This window comes from Hakea prostrata, chromosome 3 (genome assembly GCF_041222555.1).
Source record: "Hakea prostrata isolate BN-2017 chromosome 3, UWA_Hpros_2, whole genome shotgun sequence".
Taxonomy (NCBI): domain Eukaryota; kingdom Viridiplantae; phylum Streptophyta; class Magnoliopsida; order Proteales; family Proteaceae; genus Hakea; species Hakea prostrata.
Window position 1 is genome coordinate 7,222,156 of NC_142602.1, and position 16,943 is coordinate 7,239,098.

At 38.6% G+C, this 16,943-nt stretch overlaps 1 long non-coding RNA gene across 2 annotated transcripts; it reads right to left on the bottom strand.

Moving 5' to 3' along the window:
* Window positions 1–3,798: 3,798 nt before the first annotated feature.
* Window positions 3,799–15,434, bottom strand: LOC149020472 (uncharacterized). 2 transcript variants are annotated; one of them, XR_016172198.1, is made up of 4 exons: window positions 9,534–15,434; window positions 9,297–9,432; window positions 5,147–5,288; window positions 3,799–5,091 (listed from the first exon to the last, which is right to left on the bottom strand). It is a non-coding gene; the product is annotated as an uncharacterized LOC149020472 (long non-coding RNA). The 2 variants fall into 2 exon arrangements; XR_016172197.1 differs by having other exon boundaries at window positions 9,297–15,434.
* Window positions 15,435–16,943: the final 1,509 nt, after the last annotated feature.

The window sequence follows — 16,943 nt, forward strand, 5'->3', positions numbered from 1 at the left end:
GTTTACATGCACATTTATGTACGTATACTTAAACAACCTCTCTTTATGGGCATACCTATTCAAAACTCAATAGAGGAATAGCAACCTTTAAGAAGAGTACACATTGATGATCAAAAATATATTTTAAAAATGGTCACATTTTGAAGTAAATACATATTGGAAAACAATCTCTACGGTTGCTCAATGTATCGCCTTCAAATTCACTTTAAAAAAACACTTCCCCTGCTGAGCCAAAATATAAATAAGGAGTATATCTGCCATCGAAGGACTTCCTGTCATTTATTATGGTGGAAAAACCTACCCTATATCATTGTGACTCATTGACTCATAGATCCAACCTACTCACTTCAGCTAGAAATTTCAGTCAAAGGCACCTCCTTTGTTCCTCATTCAAAAGAATTCCTATCTTTTCTTCTAAAGCAAAGATCAAAGAAAGTACTTCTCTCTTTGTCTAGGCAACAATACCCTCAGACCCTGAATCCATACCAAGCCTCCCTTTTCCTGAAGATGAAACAAATGCATGCTCCAAGTCGATTGCCAAGAAAGAAATCAGGATTTTGGAAAAGAATAAAGAAACAAAGAATAATATGGAAAAATAGAAGCCCTCACGATGATCAACCAATAGGGGAAGCTGGATAGCTGGATAAGAAAACAAAAGCATTGCAAGGCTTCAGTTAGTTCCCCACCCCCTGTTATGGATACCCCAAGGAACAGGCTCATTGTTGTTACCTGGGTTTGAGTTTTGCTCTCCAGCCTCCCTCTTGAAGGCTGTTGACTTTTTTCCCCCCGCCCCTTCCCCTCTGTACATTCTTTCTTCCCTTTGGGGCTCTTTAATGATAGTTATTTAATCATCAAAAAAAGAAAAAGAAAACAACTTATTTGCTCCATGTGACCTTGCATGATATAGAAAACCATCTCATCCTCCAGAGGGATCAAGAAGAGTGATAAGTGATTGCGCAAGCTCTCCAAAGAGCAACATAGAGCTAGTAACCAATAAAGCCACCCAATAACAGGAAAGAACCAAAATTAGCAACAAAAAACCCAAATGTAGCCCAGAAGCAACAATTATGACAAGAAGACACCTTTGTGATAACTATTAAGCATTGACAGGAGAGGGGGAGGGATAAGTCATTTTACCAGTATTCTGCTAATCATTCAAGAAATACAGTTATGAGACTGTGGAACCTCAGAGTTCTCTACACTGGCCATGGAAGATTTATAAAAATAAACAAGGTCTTAGGCTTCCAAATAGATAGTAATATCTTAGGTTCCCAAATACATATATAATTAAGCCTTTGAAGAACATCCTATTTTTCTCATTTACATGTTCTATTTAGCTGCTTCAAGTTAGAAAAAAGAAGAGGTTGATGGTACTCTTCGGAACATATATATCATCCAGCAAGAAGACCTGAACATCAGTAAATGTACTGTAATGTCTAAACCAAGTTACAAACAGAAGGAAAGTAATATTTGAGAAGCGAATTGGAGCTTATGAAAATGCTCGAAAATACATAAGGCATTTGAAAGTAAAATAATGAACTAGAACACCCATCTTATGCAAAAAAAGACAACCATTCTAGAAGTCAATAAATGAAGTACGAAAAAGCTCTGCATGCAGGTTCTAAAGGCAAGATTGTAAATCACTGGTTACATTCTTTTAAGTACCAGAAATTGGCTATTTTGTTACCTAACTTGTAGCCTTTGCATCCTTTGCTTTTGTGAACATCATATTATCCATGGAAACAATGTCAGCAGCTGCAAATAAGACAGTTTCAAGGATTTTGCTAAGGACTTCAGCATCACAAAAAATACAAACCATTCATGCCAACTTGATCCATTAATAGTTTGTGAAATGTTTAAAAATTTAACATTCCATAAACTTCGAGGATTTTTTTTTCTCCTGCTAGCCAGCCCTAGTGCCCTCCTGAGATTTTTTATATTGGTTCGACCATACACATTTCACCGGTTTCTAGACATTTATATGGCATCACCAAATGATACAAGACCTCCTAACCACCGTAGCAATGTCTGTACAGCTTTGAACCTGATTCATGAAGAGCCTGTTCCCATGTTCCAAACCCCCAACCTGATGATTGCAATAGCACAACTTAACCATAGCACAAAAGGCTCAACAAACAGAAGGGCATTTCATGCGTAGTTGTCTAAAACACTAGTTCAGTGTGTCCGTTTCAATCTTAATGACCACTTAGTTTCAATTGAATAGGTTACGTAATTTTGTTATAAGATCAATCCCACAGACTTACTTTATAACCCTACCATTCTGCCTGGCTTTTTACAAATTATGAAGTTGCAGTACTAGAAACTAGGACAGCAGAATATCCAAGCAAATGAAATTATTTCAAATCAGTAATCACAAATGAACCTGGCTCACCAAACCGTCAAATATCGAAATAATATGACCTCAGGGGCTGAAGAAGGAAATATTAAGCAAACAACCGGAGAAAAGTGTAGAGTCCTTTGAGCACAATTAATCCTCCTCTAATTTCCTTCAATTGATTTTTGGGCCTCATTGAAAAAGAAAGATAGGAATCTATCATGACAAGTAGAGAAAGAAAGGATACGGGCACACCAAAAACAGCTTTGCTTCCATTTGTGGCCCTGGGATCTAGACTCCTCTCTCTTGCTACCTAGTCGGTTGTAATCCCCCACCTTAACCCTCTTTGCTTTGTTTTTTCCCCTTCAGGGCATTGCTAATGAATTTATATATTCATTAAAAAATAAAAGAAACATACAGCTTTGCTCATCTTACTACCTTCCTTCTAGGACTGCTAATTTTGAACAGGTTAGCCGCAATTTGTCATGTACTTGTACAATAGTAGTATCCTGGGATTCTCAATCATCATGCAACGTTTGTAACTCCTAAAACAAGTTTTCAATGGCACATAACCTTAAGTGATCAACAGATATTCATGAAATTCGAAACTAAACAGCTGTAAAGAATCACAAGAAAATTCAGCAGTATAAATTCACTGATAATTTGTGGAAAACTTAAAATCTTAAAACCCTATAATTTTTCCAAGCCTCGAAGGTTTAAACCCTATAATCAAACGTAGATTTATTGCAAGTTCTTGAACCTACAAAGGAATCCTGATCAAAGGAAAGGACATCAAATCCCATAACATCATCTTCAACCCAAATAGGAATCCATAAACCATTCTCTGCAAATCATTGAGTGACAAATAAGGTGTGTGAAGCTATGGATTAAAATATCTCTTGTTCATGGTAGCCTTCTCCAGTCCCCTAACGAAATTTTGGGTATTGTGTTAGCATACTTTTTTTTTTGGTTCAGTATCGTGTGAGTATACAGTTCATATCTTTAATGGTGAATCACATGACATCATCAACGCAAGTTCCCCCCCCCCCCCAAAAAAAAAAAAAGAAAGAAAAAGAAAGGGTTTTGAAGCAGATGTGTACACAGCCATGCACCTGCTTCTTGGAGAGATTGTATCCATGTGTCAATCCAACAACAGATGATTGCAATAGCACAACTTAATTATTTGAACCAAGCTAAGACGGCATTTTAAGTGTATTTGGGAAAAGATTTTCTCCACTTGTTTAGTGAGTCAATTTGGAATACATAACATTGCAACATCAGGCACAAATGTATACTGTCCATTGTACAGTTAGACTTACTCGCATAATCCTTGCATCTACAGATTATGAAATTACCGTAGTAGAAACTAAGACACCTCAGAATATCAAAGTAACTAATTATTTTAAATCTAAAATTAACCAAACTTGACAATTATCAAATGATCCAGATAATATAACCTTAAAGGCTGGAGAAGGCCAGATTATGCGAGCACTCTAGAGAAGGGGTAGAACCCATAGAACACCGTCAATCCTCCTCGGCTTCTTGACTAATTTTTTTGTGATTCACAAGAAAAAGACAGATAAGAACTTGTCATTACAAGTGGAGGAAGAAAGGATAAAGATAAAGCACCTCAAAATTTAGGCATGCATAACTCATCAGTATGGCCATCTTTCCTTCTAGTACTTCTAATTTTGCACGGCTTAATCTTGTGCTTCCATGATATTAGTTCCCTGGAATTTCTAATAATCAGACAAACTTCAAAGCTCCTCCATTGAGCTTTCATGAACATGATGGAAAATTCAGTACGGTAGTGAACACAAAAATTTCATGTATCAGAATTGTAAACAGCTTTACAAAATCACAACAAATATAATGCCATCCATTCAGTTATAATACATGGAAAGTTTAGAATTTTAAACCCTACAATCTTCAAGGAATTCCCAAGCTATGTATACCTATAATCCAAAGTTGATAACCAAAAGCTACAAAGCAATCCTGGTCAAAGGAAAGGGCATGACAACCCACATCATCAGCAGCAGCATATAAAAAAAAGAACCTTTCCACATCCTTGAGTAACTAATAAGGTGCTTGAAAGTAACGTTTTCAAATTTCTTGCTTCATGGTTTCCTTCATTAGTCCCCTTAGGAAATTTTCAATATCTTCACATATTCAGAGCAATTCATATGGTATCATCAAATGAACAAGTCCTCCCATCAACTTCAGCACATGTCTATGTAGCCACACACCTGCTTCGTGGGTGGTTCTTTCCATGTTTCAAGCCCCCAACTTGATGATTGCAATACCGCAACTTAACCCTTGCAGAAATGCCCACCCATCAAAAAGACATTTCTCATGCAGTGGTTAAAACATTTTTCCCACTTGCTCAATGGATCGGTTTAATTTGAGTTATTAGTTTTAAAGGAATAGGTCACCCGACTTAGCTACAAGACCAATTGCACATAAAAACCATCCTTTATACAGTTAGACATACTTGCACACCATAGAGTTGTACCTTGCATTACAACTTCTGAAGATATATTAGTAGAAATTTAGACAGTAAAATATCCAATCAACTGATTATTCCAAATATTAAATGAATCTGACTCACTCAACCATCAAATAATTAATAATGATAATCTAACCTCAATAGCCTGGAAAAGGCCAGAGTATGCAGAGCAGTAAGGACTAAGGATAAGGTAAAGCCATTTGGGCACCATCAATCCCTTTGCTTCTCTTCTACCATATTTTGTGCTTCACTGGAAACAGAAGACAGGATAAAGGTAAGGCACATCAACACACAGGTACACAAACCTTGTTGCTGGTGTCATCTTTCCTTTCTAGGGCTGCTAATTTTGCACAGGTTGACAGTTTGCATGTGCTTTCTTGATAGTAGTTTCTGAAATTTCCATCCATCAAACAACCTTTTTTGCATGTGCTTTCTTGATAGTAGTTTCTGAAATTTGCATCTATCAAACAACCTTTTTTTTTGGGTGAACAATAAATTAAATTACTGAAAGCAAACAAGAGAACATGTACAAAGGGGAAAGAGAGGGGGGATGGGGAGAGCCAATCAATGGGGAGACTAGAGAGGAGAAGATAGACTCCAAGAACTAATAATCAGCCTATTTCTTGGAGAATCAACAACAGGGGGTGGGGAAGAGAGCGAAGTCTCGACCAAACATCAAAATAGATGGCATTCCATATCAAATCTCGGGATTGGAATTTGGAAGTTCATCTTCTCAAGTTACGCTCCCACCAAAGATGGTGGATAATGGCGGCAAAGACAAGCTTACCCACTAGGTCATAGATAGTGGCACCAGCAAAGTTTCTCAAGATCCAATTCCAATCTCTAGCAAAGCCAAATGAACGCCGCGATCTGGGCCAAATGGAGGCCAGGGCTAGGGTCCAAATAGAGCGGGAAAGCGGGCAACAAAAAAAGAGGTGGTCAAGGTCCTCTAAACTATTCCAACACATGGTACAGTTGGGGCTAGCGGGGATGTGGTGGCTAATGAGAAATGATTGGGTAGGTAGGTCAAGGTTAAGGGCTCTCCAAAGAGTTGGGGAATGGCGAGGGATGTGGCCTTTAAACCAAACAAGTTGACACCAAGGGACCGGGGGGGAGGGGGTTCTAAGGAGATTCCAAGCCAAGGCAATGGAAAAAGGGGTAGAGAGAGAATGAAGCTAAGTAATGCGGTCCATAGTTTGGGATGATAGGGGGAGGGACTTCCAAACCTGTGTGAGACTTGGGTGGGGGATAGTGGTCCAAGATCCAAAGGAAATAAAGGAGGAGAGGGGTGGATTTTGGGATACAAGAGTTGTACACGGTTCTGGGGCCAAGGAGAGTGTACAGGATACCCATCGGGTGCCAAGGGTCAAGCCAGAAAGATGTGGAAACACCAGTGGAATCTGGATAGAAATGGAGGGAAGAGCACGGGCACGGAGAAGCAAGAGCTTTCTCCAGATCCAAGAGGGATTAGAAGGGAGCAAGACATTCCAAAGGGACTCATTCTTAAGGAGATAGGAATAGACCCAAGAGACCCAAATGGAATCATGTTTGGAGGCAATCTTCCAAATGAGTTTCATGAGACAAGCCATATTCATGTCAAGAATACGGCGGATTCCAAGACCTCCTTAGAAATTTAGGACGGGAAATGGTTTTCCAACAAATAGGGTGGAGAAAATGGGAAACATCTTGGCCTTTCCAGAGGAAGGCACAAAAGATGGACTCCAAAGAATGGATGGTGGATTTGGGAATGGTGAAGATACCGCACCAGTAGTGATAGGAGGATTGGAGGACATGACGGATAAGCACCACTCTCCCAGCAAATGAAAGAAGCTTACTCTTCCAGAGTTGTAGCTTTTTCTGAATATGATCAAGCATGGGGGAGCAGTGGTGGCAAGTGATTCTACCTGAGATAGGGGGAGACCAAGATAGGTCACAAGGAAGGAGCTTGGGGTAAACCCAGTAAGTTGGAGAAGGGCGGCTCTAGAGGAGTTAGAGATACCAGAGAGAAAGATAGTGGATTTCTCAAAGTTAACTCTAAGGCTCGAGAGGGATTCAAAGAAAGAGAGGATGGAGAAGATAGAAGAGATAGAGGAATGGTCAGCCTTAGAAAAAATCATAAGGTCATCCGCAAAAGCCAAGTGGGTGAGCTTCAGGGATCTACACTTGGGAATGGGAGAGATGAGCATTTGATCAGTTTTGGATTGAAGGAGGCAGGAGAGAACTTCAAGAGCTAAGGTGAAGAGATAGGGGAGAGAAGACATCCTTGGCGGATACCAACTTGAGAGGCGAAGAATCCAACAGGGGAGCCATTGGTGATGACCGAGAAGTGAGGGGTGGAAATATAGGTCTCAATCCAGTGGATGAAGGAGTGAGGGAAACCCATCGCCGAGAGGACTTCGCTAATAAAGTCCCATCGGATAGAGTCAAAAGCTTTATGGAAATCAACCTTCAAGAGAGCAACGGGGGAATGAGTAGATCTATCAAATCCTCAGATAATCTCAGCACAGAGGAGGATATTATCAGAGATGCTATGGCCAGCAATGAAGGCTAATTGATTTGGGCTCAACCAGAGATGGAATGACCAACTAAATACGGTTGGCCAAGACTTTGGAGATGAATTTATAGAGGAGATTACAGAGGGAGATAGGGCGAAAATCCGAGAGAGAGGAGGCGCCAGGCTTTTTGGGAATGAGGCAAATGAAGGTATTATTGATGGAAGAAAGTTAGGAAGGATTAAGGAAGAAGCTACATATAGCATGAATAAGGTCCATTTCAGTGAAGTCCCAAGGGGCCAAGAAAAATCCCATACTAAAGCCGTCAAGGCCAGGAGCCTTATTGGCTTTGTGGGATCGGATGGCAATGCGGATCTCCTCGGGGGAGGGGATAGAGCAAAGGGAAGATAGGTGGGAAGGTCAATGAATTTGTTTAGAATGGATGGATCAAGGGGGGGTGGGAGGGGAGCGAGAGGGGGAAAGGAGATTCGAAAAGAAAGAGACAACTTCCGCCTTGGTACTAGGGGTGTCATAGATCCAATCCCCATTACTAGTAAGAAGGCAAGGAAGACAATTGAAAGTGAGCTTTAAGAGAACGGTGGAAGAAAGCGGTATTGGCATCTCCAAGATCAAGCCACTTGATACGGGATTTTTAGCGGAGAAAACTTTCCTCTTGGTTAGCGAGCGAGGAGAGGAGCAAACAGAGGGACTTTTCCTCTTCAACCAAGGACTGGCTAAGAGGGTCAGTCTGAAGGAGGGATTGGACTCTAGAGAGATCAGCACTGCAAGAGGAGACTCTAAAGGAGATGTTACCAAAAGTAGCGGAGTTCCAAGAACGGAGGGCCACTTTGGTATTGCGAAGCAAAGGTCACAAGGGGAAGAGAATAGCAGCGGACAAGCTGGGACCAGGCACAAGTGACAGTGGGAAGAAAGGAGGGGTTGGAGGGCCACATGTCGAAGAACTTGAAAGGCTTAGGACCAAAAGAAGGGTGGTCAAGGAGATTAAGGAGACAAGGAGAATGCTCCGAGAGAAGAGGGGGGGAGAAGAGGGCATGAGAGGAGGGGAAATAAGTGATCCAAGGGGTATTGACAAGAAAACTATCGAGCTTGGAGACAATACGGGCAGTTCCTGATCTTTGATTTTGCCAAGTGAAGCGGTGGCTAAACCAACGGAGATCAGAAATACCCACATCGTCAATCCAAGAATTGAACTCATCAACAGCCGTAGGGTCAGTGGGGTTGCCTCCAATTCGTTCATTCGAGAAACGAACTATATTGAAGTCACCCCCAATACCCCAGGGTTGATCCGCCAAAGAAGAAGAAATAGAGCGAAGATTAGACCAAAGAGGGGCCCTATCAAATGGGCGGTTAAAGCCATAAACAATGGAGAGGTAGAAAGAGGGAGAGAAGGAAGAAGATAAATGAAAATGTAAAAGCTGGGAGGAGGAGAAAAGAAGGGTGGGCTGGAATTTTGAGGGATCCCAAATGATCCAGATTCGACCATTAGGAGAGTGAGAGGGTGAGAGGAGAGTGAGAGGAGTTTGAGAGGAAAGACCAAGAAGGGGCAATAGAGTTGGCAATCCAACGGGCTCCATCAGACAACCTTTCTTATTCTTATGATGAACTTTCATGACTCCGATGGAAATTGCAGAACAGTCATTAACAGAAGATCATAAAATCATAATCTTAAGTGAGTTTAGAATAATCAATGCAAAATCGAGCAGTATATTTTTTTCAAGGATCAAAAGAAAAAGGTTGTCTAGAAAGTCTCTTGTAGCAAGCAAAGATGCACAATGGCAGTTGTTTATTCTACACAATTAAGATACATTACCCATGCTGCATATTTGTAATAAATGGAACCCAAGGGACTGGTTCTAAGTTTACGCACAATACAATCGGATAAAGAAATTAGATTATAAAAATATCCATATCTAAATAGAACCAGACAAATATGGATACTTACCAACTGAAGAGATATATGAATACCATGAATGGTGAAAAGCTTCTCTTGGCTCATCTTCAAAGGAGAATTAAGCACTCAATGAAGTTTCCAACCAACCACAAAAACTTCATATTCACCCATCAAAAGTACGAAAGAGCTATTCAATGATTTACCCAAAAAAAGAGCTATTTATTAACCACAGATGGTAACAATTATGGGAGTCCAAGATAGGCAGATAAAACAGGCCATCACATATACCTGCTGACGTTAAGGCATGACAACATCTGAAAGGAACTTGCAAGACCTTAATTGGTGATGATAAAATTAGGAGGAAATAAGCATCTAACGTGCCACTGAATCCTCTGCCCCAGGCATGAGCTCCCCATCAGTTGATGCAGTTTATCAGACATTTGAGATAAGAAAAATAAAAAAGAAATTAATCCTACCATTCTACCTTGCTTTTTTACAAATTATGAAGTTGCAGTACTAGAAACTAGGACACCAGAATATCCGAGCAAATGAAATTATTTCAAATCACAAATGAAACTGGCACCCAACTGTCAAACATCAAGAAACTATAACCTCAGGGGTTGAAGAAGGAAATATTAAGCAAACAACCAGAGAAGGTGTAGAGCCCTTTGAGCACAATTAAACCTCCTCTAATTCTCTTCCAATGTTTTTTTGGGATCCACTGAAAAAGAAAGATAGGAGTCTATCATGACAGGCAGGGAAAGAAAGGATACGGCACACCAAACACAGTTTTGCTTCTATTTCTGGACTCCCTGGGTCTAGGCTCCCCTCTCTTGCCGCCTAGTCAGTTGTAATTTCCCCACTCTTTCCCCCCAGCTGTACTTTCTATTTTCCATTTTGGGGCTTTGCTAATGAATTTATTTATTCATCTCAAAGAGAGAGAGAGAGAGAGAGAGAGAGAGAAAAAAAGAAACACACACACAGAGAGCTTTGCTCATCTTCTTGCCTTCCTTCTAGGACTGCTAGCCTCAATTAATCATGTGCTTGAATGACAGCAGTATCCTGGGATTCCCAATCATCATACAACCTTCATAACTCCTCCAATGAGCTTTCATGAGTGTGATGAAACATAACCTTAAGTGGTCAACAGAAATTCAAGAAATTATAAACTAGAAGCCGTACAGAATCACAAGAAAATTCAGCATTATATATTCGTTGATAATTTGTGGAAAATTTAAAAGCTTTAAACCCAATAATCTTTCCAAGCCTCAAAGGTTTTATCCCTATAATCAAACATAGATTAATTGCAAATTTGCAACCCACTAATGATTCCTAATCAAAGGACATCAAATCCCATATCATCATCTTCAGCCCAAATAGAAATCTGTGAACCATTCTCTGCACATCATTTTTTTTTTTGGTAAGAATTCTCTGCACATCATTGAGAAACAAATAAGGTGTGAGAAGTTATGGATTAAAATATCTCTTGTTCATGGCAGCATTCTCTAGTTCCCTAACTAAATTTTGATATTGTGTTAGCAACTTAGCACATAGCACACACTTCATATGTTTAACAGTGAATCACACGATACCATCAACAGAAGTCCTCCCACCCATAGAAGCACATGTGTACACAGCCATGCACCTGATTCTTGGAGAGGCTGTAGCCATGTCTCAATCCAGCAACCAGATGATTGCAATAGCACAGCTTAACTGTTGCACCAAGCTAAGATGTCATTTTATGTGTATTTGGTAAAAAGATTTTCCCCACTTGTTTAGTGGGTCAGTTTCACCCGTATTGGCCTGACTTTACAACATCAAGCACAAACGTATGCCGTCCATTGTACAGTTAGACTTACTTGAAAAACCCTAGCATTCTGCCTTGCATCTAGAGATTATGAAGTCACAGTAGTAGAAACTAGGATACCTCATAATATCAAAGAAACTAATTATTTAAATCTCAAATGTAACCAAACTTGACCAATTATCAAATGATCCAGATAATATAACCTTGAAGGCAGGAAAAGGCCAGATTACGCAAGCAGTCTGAAGAAGGGGTAGAACCCATAGAGCACCACCAATCCTCCTCGCCTTCTTGTCTAAATTCTTTGTGCTTCACAAGAAAAAGCCACATAGGAACTTGTCATTACAAGTGGAGAAAGAAAGGATAAAGATAAAGCACCTCAAAATGTAGGTGTGTGCATAACTTATCATCAGGACCATCTTTCCTTCTAGTACTTCTAATTTTGCATGGATTAACCACAACTTGTCTAGTGCTTCCATGATATTAGTTACCAGAATTTCTAATCATTAGACAAACTTCACAACTCCTCCAATGAGCTTTCATAAACATGATGGAAAATGCAGAGCAATAGTGAACACAAAAATTTCATGAATTAGTATCTTAAACGACTTTACTAGATCACAACAAAAATGTATCAATTCACTTTAATTCTTGGAAAGTTTAGAATTTTAAACCTACAATCTATAAGGAATTTCCAAGCTATGTATAATTATAATTAAAAGCCGATAATCAAAACCTACTGAAAATTCCTGGTCAAAGGAAAGGATATAAGAAACCACATCATCATCTTCAGCACATACAAAAAGAACCTTTCCACGTCCTCGAGTAACTAATAGGGTATTTGAAAGTAATGTTTTAAAGATCTTCTGTTTCAAGGTTTACATCATTAGTCCCCATAAGAAGTTTTTAGTATCTTCACATGTTCCAAAAGATTCATATGGTATAATCAAATGAACAAGTTCTCCCATCAATCGCAGCACATGTCTACGTAGCCACATACCTGCTTTACAGGAGGCTGTTTTCATGTTTCAAACCCCTGACTTGATGATTGCAACACCACAACTTAACCGTTGGAAAAATGCTCTCCCCCCAAGGGGTCAGTTTCATTTGCAATGACCCATAAGTTTTAATGGAACAGGTCACCCAATTTAGCAACAAGACCACCCTCACATGAAAAACATCCTTTATACAGTTAGACATACTTGCATACCTTAGCATTGTTCCTTGCATATACAACTTGTGTAGTTTATATTAGTAGAACTTCAAAGAGTAAATATCCAATCAAATGATTATTCAAAATATAGAAGGAACCGGACTCACTCAACCATCGAATAATGATAACCTAACCTCATCTGGAAAAGGCCAGAGTATGCAAAGCAGTACAAAGAAGGTAGAGCCCTTTGAGCATCATCAATCCCTTTCTTTCTCTTCAACCACATTTTGTGCTTCGCTGGAAATGGAAGACAGACATATGTATGAGAAATCAAGAAATAAAGGATAAAGATAAGGCACATCAATACACAGGTATGTGTTGCTGGTGTCATCTTCCCTTTCTAACGTTGTGCTAGTTTTGCACAGGTCGACAATGTGCATGTGCTTTCATGATTGTAGTTTCTGGTATTCCCAACCATCAGACAAACTTTCTTATTCCTAATATGAGCTTTCATGACTCCGATGGAAATTGGTAATTGGAGGACAGTAATCAACAGAAGATTATAAAATCAGAATCATAAATAGGATTAAAATAATCTTTGCAAAATCAAGTAGTATATTTTCTCAAAGATCAAAAGAAGATGGTTATCTGAAAAGTCTCTTATGGCAAGCAAAGATGCAAAACGGCAGTTGTTTATTCTAATTTATTCACAATACAATCACAGAGCTCCCCATCATTTGAGGCAGTTTTATCAGACATGTGACAGAAAAGAAAAGAAAGAAAGAGGGGGGGGGGGAACAATACCTAAAAGGATATGAATATGTCAAGGCCACGTTTTAATATTTCCATGTAATAGCATATTCATATCATGGACACTTTTGTGATACCAAAATGAAACACACTGCAGGGCGAAATGAAAGTTTTCAATGTACTAATTAGATTTTTAGCTTTGAACAATTCAAGTGAACGATGCATGCTACAGGAGACTTTTCAATATGTTTAATAGAACTTCAATAGGAGAGCAATGTGACTGAAATCCCATTTCCGAGCTACCAAATGACCATCCACGCAAATAAAACAAATTCACCTGAACTCTAGAGAGGAAACCATTCAGAAACTGAAACAAAAAATCATATGCTTCAATGAGAAATTTACTAATACCATATGCTTAATAATACAATACAAGTGAATAATGCATGCTACAGGAGACCTTTTCAATATGCTTAATAGGACTTCAATAGGAGAGCAATGTGACTGAAACCCCATTTCCGAGCTACCAAATGACCATCCACGCAAATAAAACAAATTCAGCTGAACTCTGGAGAGGAAACCATTCAGAAACTGAAACAAAATATCATATGCTTCAACGAGAAATTTACCAATACCATATTAAAATATACTTTCTCCACTTTCCTTTTCCTTGACAGGCACCCTTTTCAGCACAGTCAATAGCTTTATGTCAGTACCTTTAATTGTAACCTAAAAAATCACTGAAAGAGAAGTGTAGATCATAGAAACATTCTTATTCCAAATTTGAGATTCAGGAGGATTTGCTTATGGCATAAAAAAATGGTATCAACGTGGTCAAATGTGAGACAGTTTAGTGAGTTTAACTATCATGACCTTCCACTTAATATTATAATATAAAAAAATAGAATACTAAAATAGTGATGTAAAAAATCATAATAAACTAGTGTTAATAGTATCTAATCCACATAATAAATAGTAAACTATTTTGACGTCTATGATTAGAAGTTTTAACTTTGCACTTAGACACAGTTTTGAATATTAACTCTTGAATGTTCATGGAATAATATAATGTGTCTGTAGGAACATGAAACAAACCAAAAGCACTTCCAGCCAGCAAATACATAAGACATAGCGAAGCTCTCGAAGAACTTCACAGCTAGCAAGCCATTCACCAACTCCCAAAAGATCAAGTTGACCATGTGCACCTCCTCCACGTGACTGTGCAACTGGTTCCAAATTTTAAACACCCATACCCTAAGCCAAAATAGAAAAATGACAACCCACAAATTTCTGTGTAGAAAGTCACATAATAGAAGTCCACAAGGAAAACATTGATGATATATATTACCTCAAAGACTGTCTCATTAGTATTTATGCCAATAAGCATTCTCCACAATCTTTCATGAAACTTACTGGAACCATGAAATTTTCTTACATGATAGTTGCAAATACACCATATGACATAATCAAGCAAGTTTCCAGCAGAACTTTTCAGTTGCTCATAAAATAGGAAATTATATAACCACTTTCATCGTGAGTTTTTGAACACCCCACGGCATGCTACTGATTGCAATTAGCTTTGTCAAATACTTATTATCTTCACTGTTAGACACCTGCTCTTTCTTTTCCTCGGTACCTTCAAGGTGTTTAAGACATTATTGCAGACAATGTAATGAAATTATTAAATAAGAGAACAGAAACAGCTTAGACCTAATTTTTTGTAATTGCAGTTACACTTTTAAGTGTGTGACGATCATTTCCGAATTGAAACATCTTTTTTCTTTGAAGCTCTCACAATGATCCTTCAGAAGCTGAAGCTTTCCAACCTGAACGCCACCGAGAGAAAAACTCTTAAAACACCGCCGGCAGTAGAGCTTTCACTACTGCCGTCAAAACTCTGTTTCAAGCTTCTTGCATCTCTAGGAACCGCAATCACCAACTTGAAAAGTCATCTCCACCAACTCCGATCCGAGTTTAAGCCTACTGCGTTGCTTGGACCGAGAAAATTATCATAGCGTTTGTCAAATCTTTACGGTAAAATTGTTGCGATTTTCAGATTTTCTCCATAAGATCCAGATCTCCGCCTCTATGTCGGAATCTCCTCAGTCTCAAAACTCATCTACAGTCGGACAATAATAAAAAAATAGAATTTCTCTGGAAAGAGAGAACGGAACTACGAAACTTCTTCTTCCGGTCTTTTAGGTCTGGAAAGGAAAAAGTTTCGTAGTTCCTTCACCAGAGGGAGACACAAGAAACACCTGGATCATTCAACGAAGGAGATAGTAGAAGTTAGGGCAACGAGACGATGAATGGAGTAAGTAACTCGAGATCCAAGGAGTGAAACTCATCGCTTCCGTAATCCTCAAACAATTGCGAAGAACAACAAAAACGGAAAAGAAAAGAGACGGATACTAAGAGAGAGAGAGAGCCGGAGATGGAACCAATGTCGACTGAAGTAACGAACAGCATCTTTTAAAGTCGAGTTCGCATTTGTAGTTGGTTTGCGCGGGATGGGGGTCGGTGGGCACTCAATTTATACGTAGCTTTCTATACCAAAAAAATAAAATAATACGCGTAGCTTTTTGTTAACCCTAGATAAACTTTTTGGAAAAAAAAACAAAATTGATCGCATAGCGTTTTGTTAACGCTATGTCAATTTTACCAAATAATAAGTAAATAAACAAAAAATTGGTAAATATATATATAAAAAAATTATGCGTAGCTTTTTTTTCCGGTAGAATGCTAGATAGACTTTTACCAACAAAAAATGAAAAAATAAAAAAATAAAGCTAACGTGTAGCTTTTTATTTACGATATGTACAATTTTGAAAAAATAAGTAAAGCTACGAGCCGTACCTTTGGCGGGAAATGAATCCGTTAAAACTTTGTATTAAAAACCTGCTTCTCAATGGAGAGGTCATGGGCCTATCCCTATATATAAAGGGTCGCACACCTAGTCCATTTCTCGAGGTCTCGAGGACAGATCCTGGTGTGCCCATGGCAGACTTGGCCCAAAACAGGAAGACTCCCAATACCCTATGTGGATGAGTCTCACAACGGAAATTTTTTGCATCCACAATTATTCGATACTGGAACCTTGCTTAAGGTGACCAAGCTGCTTACCACTTGCACCAACCCCCGTTGGTTGGTTCATAGAGTTTAATTAGTTTTATTTAAATTCTCAACAACTCTTTATTAATAATTTAGTATCACGTTTTATATTATTCATTTACCAAATTTAAAAATAATAATAAATTTATGAATGCCTATCCTCATTTGCCGTAATAGTTAAATCCTAACAAAAAAAAAAACACTGGTACTCTCATAAATGTGGGTGAAAAAACTCCCCGTTACATATCTTATTTATTTCTTCAATCATATAGGTATTTAATGGAATACCTTCCAACGGTTGGTGACAAGACAGTTACCCTTGAATATTTCATCCATAGCCAATTTTACTTAATTTCTACATGTTTATTAGTAAATGAGACAAATCGTTAATAATAATAAAGAGTGAAAGGTACAAAGAGTTGAATCATGAAGATAACACTTCCGTTACATTTAGTTTATGCTTCAAAGTGTAGAAGTTCAATAATTCCCAGGTTTTCATTTGGGAATGAACATGAAGAAGGTTTAACTTCAAATTTCAAAGTTCTTATCGTTTTTAGGGTATTGTTCAATTTTCAAATTAAACTGAGGATCTTTAATTTTGGAGATGATGTCAGAAATAATGCAAAATGGAAAGACCAAAGGGAACGAGTGATAGTTTGGTACATTGATCAATGTAAATATGATATTTTTATTTGTTATGCACACAGTATTGTACTAGACTTGAGAGGATAAAGATCCTTCATGTCGAATCCGGATCATCTCTCCGTCGAGGGAGCACAGAGTGCTTTCTCATGGCTTCCTGACCACAAAAACCAGTGGGTTCCACTGGTTTTTTTTTTTTTTTTTTTTTTTTTTTCAAAAAGTGTTTTTCACCGTGGGC